This window comes from Peromyscus leucopus, chromosome 19 (assembly GCF_004664715.2).
Source record: "Peromyscus leucopus breed LL Stock chromosome 19, UCI_PerLeu_2.1, whole genome shotgun sequence".
Classification (NCBI taxonomy): domain Eukaryota; kingdom Metazoa; phylum Chordata; class Mammalia; order Rodentia; family Cricetidae; genus Peromyscus; species Peromyscus leucopus.
Genome location: NC_051079.1, coordinates 35,042,449 through 35,058,174, shown reverse-complemented (window position 1 = coordinate 35,058,174; position 15,726 = coordinate 35,042,449). Strand labels below are relative to the sequence as shown.

General features: G+C 47.7%; 1 protein-coding gene across 3 annotated transcripts in view; it reads left to right on the top strand.

The window, feature by feature from the left end:
* Positions 1-7,189: 7,189 nt before the first annotated feature.
* Positions 7,190-15,726, top strand: part of Sema6a (semaphorin 6A) — a 120,192-nt gene continuing 111,655 nt past the window's right edge. For 2 of the 3 annotated variants that reach the window (XM_037197141.1, XM_037197140.1), the window contains exon 1: positions 7,191-8,097. The gene's annotated coding sequence lies outside the window, so the exon portion shown is untranslated. Of the gene's footprint in view, positions 8,098-15,726 lie in introns of all 3 variants that reach the window. The other variant, XM_028871803.2, reaches the window with a different exon arrangement.

Here is a 15,726-nt window from a genome sequence, read left to right as displayed (position 1 = left end):
AAAAGTCAAGACATGGGCTATAATAATGCAAACACTTGAATAGAGGGCGCAGTAGTGAGGAAGAAGCCCGGTTAGGGACTTCCACAAGCTGGCTTCACTAGAAGAAAAGCCTTTAAGGAGTTGTTTGGAGAAGGAAATGACTCAGTTGCTTTGAGGCAGGGAAAGAAAGGAAGAGAGTGAGACCTTGGCCGCTTTTTTATGAGTCGCTGATACAGCTCACAACACAGAACTTTATGAAAACAGGCATGTAGATTTCCAGCTCAGATGGTAAGCTATTATATTCTCGGTTCAGTTAATGACTGGGGGTGGGGTTCCAAATCAGAGAGGCGGTCCCCAGTGGCGGCTGGATCATTTGAATCTCTGGGGGTGTACCGAGTTTCATAGTATTGGTTCCACTCACTTCAGCCTACAGGCTCTACCCGGAAACTCTTCAATCTAGCTAGTTAAATGTTAGCAGTGTTTTACAGAATAATTAACTAGAGACTTGTCCCAAGTACAAAATCTCAAGTAAAGTCAACGAAATCATTCTCTTTTATTGTCATCCACGTATAGGGTATTTTTTTCTGAGTCTAATTCAATAGTATTATTTTTATAGCTTAGCTAAAATCCAAACCTATCATTTTTTTTTAATTACATTCATTTATCTATCTGTGTGAATAAGTGTCTGTGGGCACATGTGTGGATGCCAAAAGACAATTTTTGGGAGTAGGTTCTTTCTTTCTACTATTGTGGGTTCAGGGGATTGAACTCAGGTCTTTAGGCTTGGCTGCAGATGCCCTTACCTGCTGAACCATCCTACCGACCCCACCATATAATCTTTTTTTTTTTCTAATGGTTTTTCGAGACAGGGTTTCTCTGTGTAGCTTCAGAGCCTATCCTGGAACTCATTCTGTAGACCAGGCTGGCCTCGAACTCATAGAGATCCGCCTGCCTCTGTCTCCCGAGTGCTGGGATTAAAGGCACGTGCCACCACGCCCGGCTGCAAACAATCTTTTAAATACACTCACCGACGTTGTCCACAATTATCCACCCTAAGTTTAGATGTTTGAAGCAGCTCTTCCCGGTTTTACGGCTTTCATGCTAATGCAAGGGTAACACCACGTTGTCGCCATCCCTCTGGCTATGAAATGATTCCCAAACATACATTTATCAAAAACAGCCTGTAAACATCCCTCAGTTGATATCAGTACAGTTTTCCAGTGTAATCTAAAAATTAAAATTGGAACAACCTGAAGCATGCATTTTTTTCTGTGAGTCTGTGTGTGCCAGTATAATCCTTCCTTCTAGTGGGGCCTTCTGTGAAGGGAAGGCCTAGAAGTGGGTCTCATAAACAAGTGTATTTTAATTTTCATCATTCCTCTGGCCAAACAGCAAATGACAAAGTGGTATTCCATCAGTCAATTTATCTAATTTTGAGTGGGATAAATTACATTTAGGTAATTGCACTTTTAAACAAACTCATATCCAAGTAGATATCGTTATGTCTAAATATTAGGAAAAAGGGTGGTTACTAGGTTAGGCTGGAAAAAGAAAAAGCCAGAGACAACCCTTGCTCTGCCTATCGTGTAACAAGCGAATTCAACTGCATCTTAAAGGACTTTTGTGAGAGAGAGAAAAAAATAGAGTTGTGAGTTCTGGTTTACTTAACATGCATTGTTCATTCATTATCTTATTTCTAATCTACCATTCTCTTAATCTTGCAAACAATAATCTGATATGTCAAGGGACTGGAGGAGGGCTCTGCTGTGACACAGTGGAGTGATTGTTAGGCACTGGGGGAGGCAGAAGGGTGCCGCTATTCACTGAGGGGCGGACAGTAAATCACTGTTAGCCAGCCCCATTTCCATCACACCCAGTGGATTCCAATCGCAGCCTCACCTCCTGCCGTGGGTCTCCAAGACTTAACTTTCTCATTGCTCTCTGATTCCCGAGCATCTTGTCATATGTAGTCACCACTTATATCTCTAAGGCCCTTTTCCTTCACTGGAAAATGCCAGACACTGTAAGGTGGCAGTGCTGTGCCGGGGGTGGCCTTTATTCAGCTTCAGATCTGGAATCCCAAAATAAGAAAGGTGTAATTGCTTTCTAGTCTTTCTTTTTCTTTTTTTTCATTTTGTAAGTGCTGTTCTTTTACCTAATGATCGGTTCCTTAGAGTCTGGGGTCCTGACTGATTTTACTAGTTCATCCCTTCCTTTATGAATGGAGTCCTTGCTGTCTGCTAGGTGTTGGAGATAACAGCAAAAATCAGAGACTGTCCTAGGGCTGAAGGCTTCTAAGCAGGCAAGGAAGCTTTCAGCACAGCATTGCACAGGATCTTAGCTCTGGCTGTGGCGTAGGATATGTTCTATGAAGAAAACTTACGGAGTTCTTTGAGAATGAAAGAATAATGAGGTCTGTGTGCTCCTGTGTGTGTGTGTGTGTGTGTGTGTGTGTGTGTGTGTGTGTGTTCACATGCATACAGGGGCGGTATCAGGGAAGTCTCTCTTGAAGCAGAAGATTTGATGAAGAATGAGTAGAGGTTTTTGCCACATGAAAAAAAGAAAGTTGTAAGCAGAAGTATGTAGACAGGCCTTACATAGAAGGAGGAGTCCAGCTTTTTAAAACACACACACACACACACACACACACACACACACACACACACAGGATTTGCCGTATGCATGCTGAAACCAAACCAGGGTCCTCTAGAAGAGCAGCAAGTGCCATTAACCACAGGACCACCTCTCCTGCCAGAAAATTAAGCTATGTAACCATGTCTTATTTGTTAAGAAAAGAAAAAGAAAGAAAAAAAGAAAGGAAACAAAATGAGAGAATGTTGTCAATTGTTAACTCTAAGTGATAATAAAGATTGATGTTAGTTATAATTCTTTATCTTTTGGTTTACTCTATTTTTTCTTTTTAAAGAAAGAGAAGTAGGAAGAGAAGCAGGAGATGGGTAGTATGTCACAAAAGTCAGGAGCAGAAAGTGCTTCACAAGAGGAGAAACAACTGTGTTCACTCTGCTGAGAACTCAAGTAAAATGAAAACCTCAAATACCCACTGCAAAATACTCACTGCCTTGGATGCAACTGAAGAACTTAGGAAAAGCCTGGTGGTGGATTGCTAGGAACAGACAAAACAAATAGCAGACTAGATCTAGTGGCTTTGGCGACACTTGGTTTTGGAAGAGAGGAAAGCACATGGCGGCCTAAAAGGAGTAGGGGACCTAAAGAAAGACAATGTCACTTGCATCTTGATGGGAAGATGCAGAAACGGGGCTAAAAACACCTGGGCAGAATTTCTGAGGATGGCTTAGCTGTGGAGCACTTGGGAAGGGACTGGCTTTATATTGGAGAAATGCTCCCACCATCTAAGGGGAGACACTTGAGAAATGAGGAGCAAACCCATCCCAGTATGCTGCACAACAGCGTCTGAATAGTCCAACTATGGCCAACCTCCTGCCTCTGGAAGTCTCAGCAGTCCCAACCTGAAGGCCTGGAAGAAGATTCCTGGAGAGTTTCGGGTCCTCGATCCATGTGGGAAGACTCGGGTTGCTGGGGACTAATGTTCTTGAAGGATGCAGCAGCAGTAGCAGCAGTAGCAGCAGCAGCAGCAAACGTAGATGCACTCACCATCGAAAAGCAAAGACAGGCAGGCAAAGGACACCGTTTTCTCCTCAGAGATGTTTATATCTGGGTCAATTGTAGGAAGGCACCCTTACAGACCTGTCTAAAGGTTTGTCTTTCAAGTCTAGATTCCATCAAATTGACAGTCACGATTAATCATTATAATTATAATAAAGCTGTCCAGTGCAAGAACAGAGACTGTTGATTTTTACCATAATTCAGGGCTGGTTAATGAGTGTCAAATAGGTGTTGACAAAACAGCCAAGGAACTGGAGAGAGGGAGTGAAAATGAGAAGGGGGGAGGGAGGGAGGGAGGGAGGGAGGAGAGAGAGAGAGAGAGAGGAGAGAGAGAGAGAGAGAGAGAGAAAGAGAGAGAGAGAGAGAGAGAAGAGAGAGAAAGAGAGAGAAAGAGAGAGAGAGGAGACAGACAGAGACTGTGCGCTGGAGAGAGAAAGCAATGTTTCAGAACATACCCAGGGTGCATTGTGATAGTGGTTCCATGAAACTGCACTTTAGAATTGCCTGGCAGGTTCAACAAATACCCATGCCCAGATCCCATCTCTGACACCTGGGCAGTTGCGTCCTTTAAGACACTCCCTGGTGGTAATAACAGCAAGGGGATTTTGAAGCCACAGATTTAAATAGAAAAGGAGTTTGACTAAGACGTTTGGGATACAGACAGGTTTCTGGTTGTAAGTGAGACTCCCAAACTAGGCTCCCTGGGGTCCCCCAGGATTTCATAACCAAGGGGGGGGGGGTCAGAGTGCCGGCATCCCTTTCTCCCAGGCTTTTTATTTTAAAGCAGAGATTCTCATCAAATGCCTAGATGTGTTCTTTAAAGGAATGCTATGTGAGCCTATGTTTCTTTTTTTTTTTTTTTTTGTCTTATTTTACCCCCACCCCACCCCATCCCACCTTTTCAGGTGATTTGAGGGAAGTGGGTGCTGTCACATAGGTGTTGTTGGGAGTCATTAAGGGTGGCTTCCAGCCCTGACCTAATTCTTGACACAAGGGAAGCCACCTCTTTTCTCTGGGCCTCCACCTGACCCCTGTAAAAATGTGACCTCAGGACTGATGTGGAGGATGACAGGGATGCTTGTTAATGCTTACCAGGAAGTGAGTGCCCTAGATTCTCCATCTATTCACCCCGGTTAATCCACCACATTCCTGGGAAGTGAGTAAGTTACTAACCCCAGGGGCAGGTAGGTCAACTGCAGCTCTAAAAAGATAAGGGATTTGCCTAAGATGACCGGCTATTATGTTGCCTGGCCCCCAGGTGGCTGCCTAAAACACTCCACAACCATGCCACTAAACTACAAAACCAGCTGAGGTTTCAAATTCTAACGTTCTGTGATTTTTTTTTTTTTTTTTTTTTACTCTCATTGGCCGTTTTCTCTTGACTAGCAGGGTAAATTACAGACTCCAAGAGTTTTGGAAGGGCAGTGATTTTGCTGAGAAGTCAGGCTTTTGGGAGAGTCAGGCTGCGAAGGGGTGACGGCACCATGAGGTTTCTAGAGGTTGACTTTTCTTCCTGGTTCCTGGAGCATCTTTTCTCTGGCAGGTAGAAAAGCAGTACCACGTGTTCAGGACATTGGCGCCTAATTGGATGCTGAGATTTTAGGATCTAATAATTGCTAGTAAGATTCTGGGTGGTATTTCTTTACCGTCAAAAGTAAATTCAAATTCCTTCCCTCTTGTAGCCCACAATTTTAAATTAGGTAAATTTAATCTCCCTCCTCGTGGCTCGGTGATACTACAAGTTAAACACGCAAGTATTAATATTGAAAATAATTACCCTTTAAACAATATCTTGAAACGCGATGTGGGGCACTTCCAATATATCCATAAAGCAAACAAGACAGCTTAATTGTTTGTTTCTCCAAGGGAAGGAGCTAAACCGGAATTAATTTGGTTCAGTCTGTGAAACAATTCGTTTGCTCTGCCTAATTCTGCCAATTAAAGAACTTTTCCCAGACATAATTAGCATGTAAATCAGCGGTGGGGAGCGAAGAGGGAGCCTTGGCGACCCGCGCGGGGTGGAGATACCGGACGAAGGACCGAAAGCCACCGAATCTGCCCATCGCCAGCCTAAACCTGAGTATTCAGAGAAGTCTCCGCCGTGGGAGCCTGTCCCACCAAGCCCTGGGGCTAGGAGGGCAACACTGGGAGGCAGCGCCCACCCAAGCCTTCAGAGCCGGAGCAAGCCGGCCACCACCTCCCAAGCCCAGTCTTCCTCCAGAGTCGCGCGCGGGCGCTGCGCGCGCACCGAGGGCCGCGCCCCCAACCACCCGGGATCTGGATCGACTGTTGCCGGCCTGGGAAGGGTGGGGATAGCGGCCCCTGCTGGTCGTTTTGGAGAAGAGCAGAACTGCTTTTTCCCCCTTGAATCTTCCTTTCCCACCCTTTCCCCAGGTGGTTTTGGTAGCGAGAAAAAGCCCGAGGGCGGGGGAGCTGTGGAGGACATTGTCACGTAGTCGGTTTTTCTTTTCCAGAGCACTTACAAGCAGATTTTTTTTTTTTTTTGCACATGCTGGAATGGAATACAGGGAACGTGGACTTAGTGGCACTAGCCCCAAATTGGGAAACAGGTACAATTTCTAAGACGATGCTTTTCTGCCAACCTGGGTCTGAGACTCCGATCCTCCTTCCCACTTGCTTTTTCTCCGCTGACCTAACTAACGTGCAGTAGAGATTGCTCCGGGAGCTGCTTGGCCACCCAGCGTTACTTTCTTTGAAGGCTGCGGTCTCAGTAGGCACCATCTGCGAAACCTACTCTGGGAGCAGCAGCCCAGGCGCGCAATTGCTTGCGGGGAGCAGCCGGCGCGGCTGCGAGAGCGCCGCGGCTGGGGGAGGGGACCGTGGTGTGGCCTGACCAGTTGGCACAAGCCTGTAAACTGCAAGACTTCTTCGCTATTGTAAGTCCAAGCAGCGGAGAGAGGCCGTGCCTGCCATTCTTCACGCTCTCATAACAATAGAGCCTTGGAAATAGTTGGCGATTTCCCTTTTCCAAGAAGCTGCTGGATCCCCTTTGGTATTGTTTGAGTCTTATTTCTGAAGTTTACTCATTTCTAAGAACGATCCTCACCGCGGACTTTGAAACCAAAGACATTTTCAAACAGATCGCGGTCGTTAACCACGTTCTCGGCCCGTGGTTTATATGTTTATTTAACGTGTGCCATGAACGAGTGTGTGTGAGAAACTATTTTTAACCACGCCGTCTTGTATCCAATTCATCTGGGCAGGAACAGGGTCCATCACTTCCAGAATCTACCTCCTGATACAGTAATCAGAAATAGAAAGCTTCGCCGTCCCTTTAAAACTTTTCCATTTAAGAAAATCGATGGGCAAACTCTTTCTTGTAACTCGCTCCTCACTGTCTATTTTTATTTATTTTTCTGATTTGGCAGGGCTCAGCAATGCTGTCTGGGATTTCTTTTCTTTTTCTTCTTCTTCTTTTTTTTTTCTTTTGCTAGAGCAGATGTGGGGGTGGGGAGACGAGGGTTGGGCTTCTCCTGGAGTCGCCCCCGCTGGGACCTCCCGGGTGCGCGCCCCGGGGCGGGGAAATTGAGGCGGTAAGAAGCGGTGCTGGCGACTGAGTCCAAAGCGCTACCTGCAGCCACACGGCATCCAGCCTCCCCTTCCTTTGGCTTACTCGCACCGTCTCCCTCCCCTCTCCTCTCTCTCTCTCCCTCGCTCACACACCAAAGCTCTCCTTCGGGTCGGAGACGCCAGCCCGGGGAGGCGGGGTTGCTGGAGGAGAGTCCGCTCTGCGCAATCCAGTCCGGGACTTGGCTCCGCCCGGAGCGTCGGCCTCTCCGCTGACACTGGAGTAGTGAGCCGCACGGGGTGAGGCTGCAGCCAACTCCGCTCCCCACGCACTCGGCTGCCTAGGCGCTCGGGACGCAGCACACACCGGCGCTTTTCCGCGGTGCCGACTGCCCGAGATGCCCGCCTAGGAGCGTGCGGCCGCGGCCAGCGTCGCCACACCCGGGACACTGAGCTCGGGGTTGCAGAGCCGGCCAGAGCCCTGCACCTCTGCCTCAACCCCCCACCCCGCCCCCCGCCCTGAAATGACTAGTTAATGGGCGCTGGCACCGCTGAGGGGACTCAGAAGTGAATCCAAGTGGAATTTGGATTTGGAAAAGAGTTTCTTGAACATTTTACCCTGGTCCTCGTTGGGTTTTCTTCCTCTGGTTTTTTTTTTCCTTTTTCTTTTCTTTTTCCTTTTTCAATTTTTTTTTTTTTGCCTTCCCCTCCCGTCCTCTTCTGTCATTGGAGATGAACACAGCTCGTTTGCATCCCAGAAAGTAATCGCCGTGACTGTTGCCCCCAAAGAGACAAGCACACATGTAGGAATGACAAAGGCTTGCGAAGGAAAGAGCGCAGCTCAAGGCCCAGAGAGATCTTCTCGATAATGGATTACTAAATGGGATACACGCCGTGCCAGTCCGCTCCGAGCCGCGGCCGCCTGCCCGTCGATGCACCGAAAAGGTATGGCCCTAGCGTCCCTGAGCGCCCCACCTCCTGGATCCAGGCTCGGGGTAAGGGTCCCGGGGTTACCCCAGGTGCGCGTTGTGGGCTTTGTAGTGCCTGTGTTGTATTTGGTCTTATGTCTCTGTCTCCCGAGCGTTGTCCCTTCCTGGGGGAGTAGCCCCGAGCCCTGCCTGCAGCTCTTTTCAGTCCTGAACCCCAGAGACTCCGGGCTCCATGTCAGGAGCTTCCCCACCCGAGTCGCGCACACGACCGGCGCCGCCCCGGACCTAGCCCGAGCGGATGGCTGTCCTGCCCGGCGGTGTGTGTGTGTGTGTGTGTGTGTGTGTGTGTGTGTGTGTGTGTGTGCGGGACCCGAGGCTAAGAGCTCACTCTTGGGCCAGTAGGGAGGAGAGCGGCCCTGGAGGGTGGGATTCTCCAAAGCGCCGGGTCCTGGTGTCGAATGCTGGGGAAGGGGAAAGGGTTCTTCCCTCGAGGGGGCCAGGGAGGGTTGGGGAGTACAAGGCTGTTGTGTCCAGCCACAGGTTTAGGCTCTGGTGTGGGAGAAATGGTTGTACGAGGACGGTGGAGAAGAGATGAGGATCTTTTGTTATCAGTGCGGGGTCTGGGCTGGGCTCCGTGGAGTGCGTGAAACTTGTAATGGCCCTGAGCATCTGCGCGCCCTCTCTCTTGGTGGGATCCACTCTTCAGTCGCCGCTGGCACCAGAGGTTCCTGGCTTTGTTTGCTGGAGTAAGTGCCTAGGAGCGGTGTCTTGGTATGGCGCGGCGCCCCCGCCCTAGGTCCTGTCCCCTGCCTCAGCTCCCAACCCAGCGAACAGGGCACCATTTGTCGCAGCTGCGTCTCTCTCAAGCACCAAGCTCTCCACGCTAGGGCTGGCCCTGCTGCGCCCTCCTCCAAGACCTGTGCTGTCCCTCTCGAGAAAAGATGTACCCCGGGAGAGGGAAGGGTGGAGGAGACCTGGTAAGAAATAGCTCTGGGCTTGCCACTCTTGATGAAAGCTCTGCCGGGCTGCAGATTGTTGGGTGTCCTGACTGCTTGTTGTGTCCTGGAGCTTAGCCTCCGGAGCTGTGGGGCGCCCGAAGCAAGCTGGGCAGTTCCCTCTTAGTGACCCTCCTGGGTGGGCAGTGTCACTCCGCCCCCCCCCGATCTCCGGGTTTTTTCTCAGCTCCCCACGGAGGGAGACGGTATGAAGCAGGATCCTGAGATCTCCCGCGGGCGGTACAGAGCCAGGCTCCTGTCCCGATCCTGCATGACAGGGACGGAAACCGGACCCCGACATTTTTCCCGCTCGCTCGCCGCCCCTTTCCCAGCGCCTCCTCCCCTTTACAGTGCAGGGCCCCCGCACCCGGCGCTTCTGGAAAGTTTCTGTTATAGCTCAAGACTGCTGGAAACACCAGACGAGGAGGGCTCAGCTTGTTCAGTGTGACCCGGAGCTAATTGAGCGGACAACTGGGATGTGACTAGGAGCTAGATTGCCTGTCCACTGGAGAATGGCACCTCCTCTGGCCCGCAGCACTTCCTGGACCGGGGTCTCAAGCAGTTGGAGAAGGGCTGGGGGGGCCGGGGTTGGGAAGTGTTGAATTCAGGATGCTAATGTGATCACAAGTGGCGGACAGAAGCTGGCGTGAGGGCGCGTGTGGACACTGGCCCTGGCTCGCGGGCTCAGGAGTCTCTAGCTCCCAGCGCAGCATCCCGAACCCCCTGCGCCAGTCGCAAGGCATTGCAGCTCGCACTCGTCCAGAGAGGAGCAGGGCCAGGTGTTGGTGGAGTGGAGGAGAGGGGAACGATTGGAGGCGCTGTCCTCCTAGCCTGGGCCAGCGTTTCCAGGGGCGGCCTCCAGCCTGTGGGGAAGTAGGCAGTCCTGCGGGCAGTTCCGCCTCAGCCTGTGCAGAGCGATTGTGGCTGCCTTGAGAGTGTGGTGACCAAGCACAGCCACAGAGGGATCTCGCCCTATTTACTCTAGATGAAAATCGAGTTGTTACTGAATGGGATCCTTGAAAGATTTAAAATACAGGCGAACCTGGACACACACACACACACACACACACACACACACACACACACACTGTATTCGTAACTTTGCCATTTAATTCAGTCGTAGTCTTCTATTAGTGGATCTCAGAAAAAAAGCTATCGTTCAGTGCCCATCTGCTCTGGTTTTCATGCTTTTTTCGGGTAGCGAGGTCGAGTCTCTTTGCCTTGTTTTTCCTTAATCCTGGTGATTTAGGCTTTCCTTCCCATGCTGGACTTACATTTTGGCGTCAAATTCACCATCTGCTACTGTGATGGCAGGGGGTTGGTGGTTTTTGGATACATTAATCCTTTATTTAGCTTACTTCTCTCGAGGCAAAGACGCCTGGGCTCAGTTTTTGAATGAAAATACTCTACGCATTTTTTTCCCTCCTTACCCAAACAGCTACCAGAAGTCAAGATAGCAAGCATTTTATATGGTTTATAAATTCCATGTTCAGTCTTCTACAATAAACTTTTATTAAACTATTCCAGGCACCAAAGTTAATTATTAACCTAACCTTAAATACAGTGGCAGATCTGTGTCTCCTCCTATTAACCCAAACTGTCTGTTAAAACATAATTGCACTAGCTGTTGGAGTCTGGTTTACCCGTTTCTGTTTATATAGTAGCTTTCTATTTGAATCTTTGGTAACCTATACTCTCTTGTTTTTATTTTGGTTTTACACATTCTTGAATGAAGGACTTGGCAAGCCAATCTAAGCAGAAAAGAATGAGCAACAGACTTGAAACCTTGATTTTGTTAGGAGTCTTTAAATTCATCTTGATGTAAAGAAGTATTATATTTATATTTCTTATTTGCTGTGATTGGGAGTGATGGCCTCCCTCATGTGTTATATTTTATAGCTACAACCATTTAGAAATTACTACATTCCTGAGAATACATACATGAATGTTTCACAGACACCCTAAAATCATTGCCTTTGGGATCACCTGAAGAGTATGTGTTGGACAAAACAACTAAATTTAAATAGAGTGAAAATACATATGACCTTGTGTAGAACACTCAAGTAAATGATGAATGAATAAATGGATGAATGAACATGTCACACATGGTTCACTATTTTCTTGTTCAGTGGGCAGGTTTATTTTTCCTGTAGTGAAAACAGCCTATGCTTTCAAGTGAGTGGTGATGGCAAGGTGGTAATAAGGGTTACCCTTTGTACACACATACACACCCCTCCAGTTCTTTCTACATCTAGTAATGCTTTTGCTATCATTTAAAAAAAAAAAAAAGGACATTTGCATTTTGAGGAGGCGTGTCACATTGCACCAGCGAAACTGAGTGTGTTAAATAAGGGTGCCAGGAGTTACACAGGCTGTTACCATTGAGTAAAAATAAAGCATCCAGGTTTTAAGAACTTGTACTAAATTTACAGTAAGCACCAACGCTTTGAAAGTGAATGGGTAATTGCACTTTCATACGACATGGAGGGAAATACTGTTTTGCACAAGGAAGTGTGTGTGTGATACACATATTGTAGTTTAGCTCTCTTCAGAGTAGTATAAAGGGGTCTTGATGGGACGCAGGGCTTTTTAGAACTAGCTTTGGAAAGCTGGTATAGTCTCCCATCTAATTTGTTTACACAAAGGGAATCTCAGAACAAGCCTAACTAATTGAAATGCCTTAATTAGGCACCTGCCATTCCCCTCCACATAAAGTCTCGTCTCTGCCCTGCTCCTCCCTGCCACACCCTCCCTCAGGTTCCGACAGTTTCTTGCCCTCCTCCCAGAGCTGATTTGACGCTCTTTGATATATTTATTTAAGAGCCTCGTGTTATCGCACCTATGTTTGTACCAAAGGGAAGTGAAGCAGGGAGCATCCTGCTGTGCCTGCCTCCCACCCCCCTCCCTCCCCCTCCCCACCCCCATCCCCCACCCCCACCCCAGCATCAATGCCTCTTAGGGTGTCCTGGAGCCAAGTAGCTCTGAGCTCTTTCTATTTCAGAGTGAAAGCTTTTCTCATTTGCCTTAAAATGTACTGCAAGAGCAACTGAGCTATTCTCTCTGGCAACCACATGGCTGCCTCTTGGGGATATGGTAAGGTAGGGAAGGGAGGGAGGCATTTAATCCCTTTGAAATGGGCAAATAAGATGTCATACCCACAAACCTCAAGGGAGAAGAGGGCTCAGGACTGCTCAGCATGGGGATGATTACAGTGTGGTATAGACACAAGGGCGTCTTGCTCTGTGAAAGAGATGAGCTCTTCCCAAATGTTTTTATTAGAATAATTGTAATTACACTCATGGAGTCATATTCCACTACCAGCACCTTGCTACTCACCTAGCCTCTTTACTCAGACTTCTCCCAAAACAAGAAAGTAAGGAGCCAGGGCACACTGGGTAGGTAGCTCTTCTAGGACCTAATAGATATCTCAAACCTAACATGTTCCAAAAGTTCTGTTCTGGCTCATTCTACCCTACATTAGTCTTCTTCATCATCTCCACCTTGGTAATTCCATGAATTGCTCAGGCCCCAGAGCTTAAACGTTATCCTAAACTCCATCTTGCAGCGGTACACTCCACCTCCAGAATGCACAGGCACTCCATCCTGGTCTACCACCTCCCTGGCGCTCACATAGTTCTTCTCTGCTGGGTATCATGCCAGCATCCCAATCAGTGGGCCTGCTTCTGCTTTTGGCTCCTATCAACTTTTCTCAACACAGCTGGCTACAACACAGCAACAATGAAAAGTCAATACCTTCCTAAGCTAGCTCGGCTAACCCAGCTTTTTCTGCCAAAAGCTTGGTTCCTTCCTCTGGCATATGACTTCCACTGTTCCTTGAGGTTAGCTGCATGTGCAGGCATGCAGTCCTGGAGGCCCTCCATGGGGTCTTTTATACTGGCTTGACCCAGGGAGGGTTGGGGCGGCTCTTTCCCCAGATGCCTGTGTGATTTGCTCCTCATACCCTACAAATACTTGCTCAAATATCACTTCCTCAGAAAAGCCTTTCCATATACCTGATTTACTCTACCTCTGGACAGGAAGTACTTCTCATCCTCCTTTAGGGCTTCTTATATTTCCTTCACAGTCCAACAAACTATATATTATCCTTGTTTATTTCTGTTATCCTCTAGAACACAATACCAAAAGGATGAGCATCTTTATGTTTTATTCACTGTAGTATCTCCACCCCTTCCCCCACCCCACCTCCCCAAAAAACTGTCTTGTACATCTCAACTGTTTGCTGAATGAGTAAAGAGGGCATCTTTTTGTAGATAAGCAGTCTAAGTAGTATGTCTTTTTTTTTTTTCTGCCTTGTTTTTTCTCTGCCTCAAGTGGGATGCTTCCTTCTTACATGAGTGTCTGCTATCTTCCATGGACATAGGTGTGATTTCTCCTCTGCTATTGGTAGAATAGTCACAGTGTGTTGTGTTTCCGGTCCTTGATAATGGTTTGGAGTCTGCTCACTCCCACAGGCTCATCCAGTCCCCTTCTAGGGCCAAGAGCACACATCTGTGAGACACCTGGTTCTAGCTGGAGGGAAGACTGAACGGGGGCTGGGGAGGGAATCAACTTGCCAAGAAACAGAACGAAGAAGTAGCCTGCACTCATGGGGACTAAGCTTTGACTCTGGTTTCATTGGCTCTGCATTCTAACCACTGGCTAGTGAACCTTTTTTTTTCCCCCAATAATTTTCCAATTTTGCTTTTTTTTTTTTTTTTTTTTTTTTTTACTTTTTTGAGGGGGGCGGGGGTGAGAATGTAATGTGCCTGTTAACCTCTGCCCTGTGCCAGAACAGTTGATAAAGAGCCTAGACCTAGAAGACTTGAGCTCCAGGCTCCTACTTTCTCCAATGAGACACTTTACTTCCCTGAGACTGCATTATTTTGAACAAGTTCTGTGAATTGTGAGCCCTCTCTTTCCACCTCTTGGGACTACAGACAGAACAATATGAAATAATGTGAAATGTGAATACTTCATAAAATAACTACTGGAAACTTGGGGGAAAGTTTTTTGGTTTTTGATGAGACAGGGTTTCTCTGTGTGACAGTCCTGGCTGTCCTGGAACTCACTTTGTTAGACTGGGCTAGCCTTGAACTCACAGAGATCCCCCTGCCTCTGCCTAACTTGGAAAGTTTGATGTCAGTTCTTCTTTCTGTCTCAGACTGTGTCATAATGTATATCCTACACTGTCTTCTATATTTCCAGAGGAGTATTGTACACTGTTGATCTAGTTCGAATGCAAACCACATTATGAAAATGAAGAGTTTCCTGAAAATCATCGAAAACACACAGTCCATATCGAGTGTGGATTGCAGCTGTATCAATCAGAGTGTCAACTGCCTCCAGTAAAGATGGCTTTCAATAGGACCATTACTGGGGCAAGGTCGTGTGAGTGGCACTCTGCCAGGCAGTATAAAAGAAAAAAGGGGACGGAATGATTCTGCAATCATATGCATCAATGTCAATGCAGCCATTAATGCAGCACAGATATTTCAGGGTGAACCAGGAGTCCCGGAGGAAGCTTCCATGTTTGCAGTAACAAAGGCAAATTCATTGTGGTTGGGGACGGTTAGGTTGCTGCATGGAGTGCAATGGACAAATCCAGAAGCAGCTCTGAGGTCAGGCTTGGCAACACAATACACTTTGTGTGTGTGTGTGTGTGTGTGTGTGTGTGTGTGTACGTACATGTATACACATATAGTACGTGTGTTTGCCATTTACAAATAGAATGTCTTTGTTCCCTCCCTCTTGGTTTCCATGTGTCAATTTTGAGAGTGATGTCAATGTTGTAGATACTGGAAGGGGTAAGCGGGGTAACACCTGCGATGATCACAATGCCTGGCACACGCACTCGCGCGCTCGTTTAATACAAAGGCTTGCTTTTATTGCGTAACTACAGTCACGGAAAATGGCCTGGGAATTGATTTCAGAACCGCTGAGGCTGCTTTGTGGGGGCAGAGCACAGAAGGAAATGGCTGCAGATCTGTAACACAGAGAGAGGATGCAGAGGAAACAACCCTTGGACTCCAGAGAAACAACCACACCATGAGCCAGCCATAGGGTTTCAGGTTTGAAGCGTGTGAACCATTCCCTCCAGGGCAGGAGGAGCTCCGGTCCTCTTCTAACTTAGGAAGTTCAAATGTCCCACCCCAAACAGGAAAGGAAACAAACACAAGCAAGACACTCTACAACTAACACGCTAGCAACAGCCCAGGGATGTATGGAAGATCAGAGACCGAAGGGTTGTTGTTGTTGTTTTAATGGATAACTGATTACTTAATTTAAATCAGTGCACAGCTTTACCGTGTTTATCTGAGGTCATCTTTCCGGAGAGCTTACTGCGCCTGTGCAGAGGTGCAGGTCTGCAAGACTACCTTCAGGGTGACCATTTGGTGACTAGGTCACTCTTCCCTGACCACACTTAAAATAAGTTTGGAAGAGTGGGGTCTCCAAGCAAAAGCAAAGGATTGCCTTCTCCATGACAAGTGGGAAATTGTGCCTGCCTGGAGCAGAGCCTGACACTTACTGTACTAGCCAATACCCCTCCCACCAAATCTGAACTCTCCGTCAAGGGACAAGACTTGCCAGTGAGAAAAATCTGATCCCTGAAAGACACAACATCACCACAGTTCCCTGAGGATGCTGCCTGC